The sequence below is a fragment of the Rhagoletis zephyria genome, unplaced genomic scaffold, assembly GCF_001687245.7.
Source record: "Rhagoletis zephyria isolate East Lansing unplaced genomic scaffold, Rhagoletis_zephyria_1.1 Rzeph_scaffold_06222, whole genome shotgun sequence".
NCBI lineage: Eukaryota > Metazoa > Arthropoda > Insecta > Diptera > Tephritidae > Rhagoletis > Rhagoletis zephyria.
The window spans coordinates 27,669-33,668 of NW_016163305.1; positions in this window are offsets into that span (position 1 = coordinate 27,669).

Genomic DNA, 6,000 nt, shown 5'->3' on the forward strand with positions numbered 1-6,000 from the left:
ACCCTAAACTATTTTGCAAGGCAATTTCGAAAAAAAAACAACTTTAATGGGCATATATTTCTCAAAATTTTTTTTTTTAATTTTTCCACATAGCTCAACAGGAATATATGACGAAAATATAAAAACCCTCCGAAAACAGAAGTACTTTTTATGACGTTTACAGTTTCCCCACTTAAATAGAGTTTTTTCTAAGGAAAACACTATTTCTTTTAATATTTTTAATGCACCCCGGTGCACTATTGAAGCTCAAATTGGTAAGCATATTTTGATTAGAAATGTATGTAAAAGACTAGTAAATAAAATTTTATGATACCCTTAAGGAAACGTCAACTCTTTTTGCTAAACTCATTTCAAGCCAACACTGACGCTTGCAATAAATTGGCAATTGCATTTTGAAAAATATAGTGCTAACCAGTGTTGCCGTCCTTGGGGTTTTCCTAAAAAAAATTGGTTGTATATTTTTGCTTGGTAGGTTGGTAGTTCGGAAGTAATTTTGGTAGGTTTTAGACACAACTGTATATGTATGTATGTTATTAAAATGGTTATAAGCTGTAAGTAAGGGGACCTCTTTCTTAATTATCTGCACCCACCTTTTGCAAACAAAGTGCTAGCCGCATGACGCATTGTGGCATGGCAATATTTAGTTATGATTTTGCGTATTTTTTAGAATTAGGATTCGTAGGATGATTAGGATGTTCTTCTTAAAAGATAGGAAGATGATTTTTTTTTTTTGAACGCTTGTCAAAATTCGTTACGTGGAACGAAGAATTATTGAATATAGCACAACGTCGAAGATTTTTTCAGTTCTCCTGCAGTCCACTGGCCGATGGACCAAAATACCGCACACAGTTACAGACTGCACTGCCCTGTGGCTTGCTCGTACTTTCCGCCCTGAGATTGACTAGGTCTTGGTTAGGTTTATACTTTCTATGGGATCATACACGTGAGAGAATAAAAAATATGCTGAAAACCATGCGTCAACTTTACGCAGATTATCTTTTCAGGGTCAAAAGATTATGGTGTAAATATAGTAGTAGTAGCCCAAAATACAAAGTTTCACTTTTGGTTAGATTCGAGCCAAAAAAATTATCTGAGTGGCACCACTGGTGCTAAAATTCATACATGCATATACGTTTGCCCAACAAGCAAAATAAACTTAAAGAAAGTTTTTTTTAAGTTTTCAATTATAAACATTAAGCTTACGAAATGTTGCTTTTTTGTTTATAAAACGCTTGAAAGTAAGCGTAATATAATCGAAAAGGAACATTGGTTATAAGCGTTGAAATATAAACTTCAAATAAATGTGCAAAAGAAAGCTTTTTATAAGCGTAAAAGTGTAAACTTATAATAAAGGTTCAAAAAAAGTTTTTTATAAGCGTATGAATATAAACTTACTAAAAATTTTCAAAAGAAAGCTTTTTATAAACATTTTTATAACCCTTTATTTAAAGATATTTCATTAAAAACTCATACATAGATTGCTTAACATCTAGAAACTAAACGAAATGCGAATTTTCGGCGGACTCATCTACAGTCGCGAAAATATAAATAGGGAATAGACATTTTAGCATACAAATTCACAATAACACATACAAATTAAGCATAAAAAAGTTAATTATTACATCTTGTTGCGTGCTTTCAATTACTTGCGGTTATTGGCAAATTGGAAAAGCGACATCGGTGCAGCTATATATTCCGCTTCATCGCCGCCATTCTCATTGATGAACTTTTCTGAAAAAAATTTAATACATTTTTAATTGAATGTTAAACTAAGAAAGGATAAGGGGAACTCATCATTTGAAGACTCGCATGCTCCACCGATTAGCGCGGGTCATGGATTGGACTTTTTTTACCACATCGGTTTTATTTAATTTTTTCTTTTAATAATATATTTTAAAAAACGTAAACACGTCTCTTACGATTGAAAAAATTTAATATTTACTACTTCATGTCGTTGGCATTTACATTTCATTTATAAGTTTAAGTTATTTATAAACATTCGCTCTCAAAACTTATTAAAGGTTTATTTGAAAAAACTTTTAACGCTTATTATAGCAAACTTAATTTAAGTTATTTTTAAAAACGTTTACTGAAATGCTTGTTGGGTGTATATACATATTTAAATGTGTGAACGAATAACAACACAATTCATTTTCATTTTGTGAATTTCAGGAATTTTTGCAATTTATGTGAATTTTGCAACAAAATATTTCCATTAAATATTTGATTATATTGAGCTAATCTTTCAGTTCTTGGCACTTCAGTTCAAATAGCATTTGCAAAATATGTACTCCATTTATACACACATCCAAATAAATGTAAGGCATTTATTATGAATTTGCCGCAAATGTTGTCAACAGTTGCCAAAAATTGTGATATTTGAAAGGAGGCAAAAAAAAAGAATATTTCGCTTGTATACTTTTGGTAAAATTGCATATTTTCCAACGAAGTATTTAAATTTCATTTATTCTGAATGCATTTAACGGATACAATTTTTTTTTATAACTCGATTCGCCTTAATTACCTTAAAAACTGCTTCTTCCTTAATCAAAGTGCAAATATAATTATCACTATCTACTGAATTTTCTCTCTTTTCTTTTCAAATTCCTTTCTTTAACACTTATGTAACTCGATTAAATGATTTCTTCTTTGAATAACGCTTCCCCCTAGTTCGTTATTGCTCTCTTTACAACGCAGACTTGTGACGCTTATTGGTTAATTTGCTTTCCTAATTAAGACTCATAAAATCCTTTAAATTTCACAAATTCAGTATTCAACGCTTTCATTTCCCTTTCATTCCAACTGAATTTTATGAACACTTATTTCATCACCACAGCATTTCTCCGCACAATTAAAATTCCCCAAAAAATTTACTATCAGCTCAGCTCGTAAAGTCAGCAGGGACTTGAAATTCCAGTGACATATTTTGGTGACATTTGACAATTTGCAACAACTTGTGGCAAAGACGGTAAAGTGAGTAAATCTAGTAAAGCTTAACGGATTCTCACATCCAACGAACGTTTGTGGTGGCAGCAGTCGATTGAGTTTGAAGTGTTGTGCGAAAGGTGAGATTTGTGTAACGCGAGCAGCGGAGCAGAGAAGGGTGGACGTAAAGCGGTCCATTTGCATCTGACAGTTTTAGTGCGCAATTAATGTGTTTAAATTAAGTGTGCTAATATAAATTAAAGTGCGAAAAATTTACATCGTTGTGCAAGCGTAAATGAAGCAAAAAGGCAGCTGCATGCAGTAATGGAGATGGCGATCCGGTTGCGGTTAGCGAAAAATACGCAGGAGACCGTAAGGGTATGCATGTGAAGGAGTATGGCTGTGGCACAAAGTGTTGCAACAGACTTTAAATTGTGTGGAATTTAATTAAAATACAGTTACCTAGCGTTGAGATTGGTGAAGGATTTTGTGCAGTTGGTTGTATGTTCGGTGTGATTTCCCCGTTGGACAGTTGGAACTATTAATGGTGTAATGCATTGGTGACGAGCAGTACTGGTAGTATATAAAATGCCATAGTGTGATCTATGCCAGTCAGGGATGCATGCTCTTACTCCAAGCAGGCATATTATCGTCGTATTAAGAAAATTCTGGCTGAGATAGCTACAAGTATTTTGTAGGAAAATTGAAAGACAGTAGGCAGGATAGTTTGAAAGATTTTGTTTATTCTGGCACGAAAGTCTTACAACAGGGCTTCCTTCCAACTTTCATTGTGAAGAGCTCTTTTGAAAATGCACTTCAGCATGTGGCAAATTGGCAAATTGTAGGAGGAGGTTATCATTTTGCTTTCGCTGCTGCAATTGTCGTATTGGCCGAGTGAGCAAAGTACTGACGTGCCCTACGGTAGATCGGAGCTCGAATCTTCGAGAAGCGGAATTTTTTTTAAACTTATTTTTTTTTCTAATTGTTAGATTTAATTGTTTTAAGAAGAAAAAAAATATTTTGTTTAATGTCATTTAATATGTAGAAACTTATTTTCTTCTTTTTTTAATTTTTTTTTATTTCTAATATAATTTGCTTTTAATTTTTAGAATTTAATTTTAATTTTTATAAACTATGTATTTTACTATTATGTATGGTTCTTTAATTTAACTTTTTTAATTTGTAGATTTTATTGTTAAAAAAAAAAATATTTTTTTAATTTCATGTAATTTTGAAAAACTCTATTTTTTTCCTTTCAAAAGTAATTTTGTTCTTTTATTGATTTCATGTTCTTTGAATAATTATTTTTTTTTTAAAGAAAAATATTTTTTAACTTCATTTAATTTTTGATAACTTATTAATTTTCTTTCTTTTTGTAATATTTTTTTTTTCTTTTTAATATAATTTTATTTTCATTTTCAGATATTGTTGGACTTTATTTGGATTTCTATCCGATTTTTGTCAATATATTGGAATTGTTTAGTGCTTTTCGATATCTTATTAGACTTAAGATGACTTTTTGCGACTTATCTGGTATATTTGAAAAGTTTCAGCTATTTCATACTATAAAAGTTATACCTTTTATTTTTTGCCTCATAAAGTAAACAATACATATCAGGGACGGAAAATAATCATTATTTTTTTAATTTTAACCAAAAAAAAATTAGCAAGTTATAATCGTCGTAAAATAATTTTAACTATACTCACGTATTTGTGTTCGTACGTCCTACTGTAATTCCTTCCTTTTCAGAAGTAGCGATACCCTAATAAAAGGAATAAGTCCTAAACTTTTCAGGCCAAAATTTCAGTAGGTTGCATGGTAGGCTGAATGGCCTTTTAAATTTATAAATAATCATTATTTTTGAGTGGATAAATAAAACTCAAAAAGGAGGATTATCTCTGAGCGAAATAATAAAAATCATAAAATTATTATTAAATGCTGATTTAAATTATTTTACTCATAATGATTACCGTTCCTGATACATATGTATACTATATATGAGGCACCCTTTGTCAACTGTCCAAGTTGGTTAAGTAAAAAAAAAATCGGTTACATTCTTGAAAATTTGGTAAGAATGCTACTGGCGTATTTTGAAATCCCGTAAAGTTTCAATATGACGGACAAATTTTCAAAAAATTATTGAATTCGCGCGAAACCTGCCACCTGAGGATTTTGGGGACGCTTATTACAAATCTGACTATAAATTTTTAAAATTCAAAATTGCTGATAAATGTAGGATTGATTCAGGTAATAAAATCAGTTATATTCTTATAAATTTGGTAGAGATGTTTACTTTTAAATGACGACTTTCGATTTTTTTTTTAATCTAATGTGGCGGAAATTTAAAAAAAAATTATTGAATTCGCTCGAAACCTCACTCATTATTTAAAGATAAATATTTTTACTGCATTTTCAAGAATGTAACCGATTTAGGTTATCTGAATCAAGTTTGGAGAGATGGGGCTTCAGTTTACGAAGAATGCCTCATATGTATGTACATACATATATCAGCGATCGAATTTGAAATGTCCGAAAGCACCTCTGCCAATCACCTGCCAATCACTTGTCTATTAACGATGTCTAATTAAAGCGTTTTTAAATATTTCTGCGGTAACTGTACTTGTTGTGCTTGTATTTATTTAACTGCTATTTTTCATAAAAAATTGGATCAAATGTGTGGTGATATAGCGCCAGATGTGTTGTTTATTGTCGTTTATTTCAACATTTTTTTCTAACAATTTTTATAAATTAATCACCCAGTTAAATTAAAATTAGCGTAAATTTCAAATCAATTAACTGGTCAAATATCGATTATTATTATTGGTGAAACTGTGGTCAATAATTACGTTTTTATATTCCCGCCATTTAGTTAGGTGTGCTTCTCTTATTGGCAATGATTGTTGTTAGTATTTATTGTGCAAATACGAGTATGTACATACATACATGAAAGCGCTAATGGGGTAATTGGTTGGTACAACCTATGAACAGTTATGGTTAGGATATGTGGCAATTATGTGCATGCACGTGCATGCATACTTACTTACATAATTGGCTCATATCCTAACCTGGTTTTG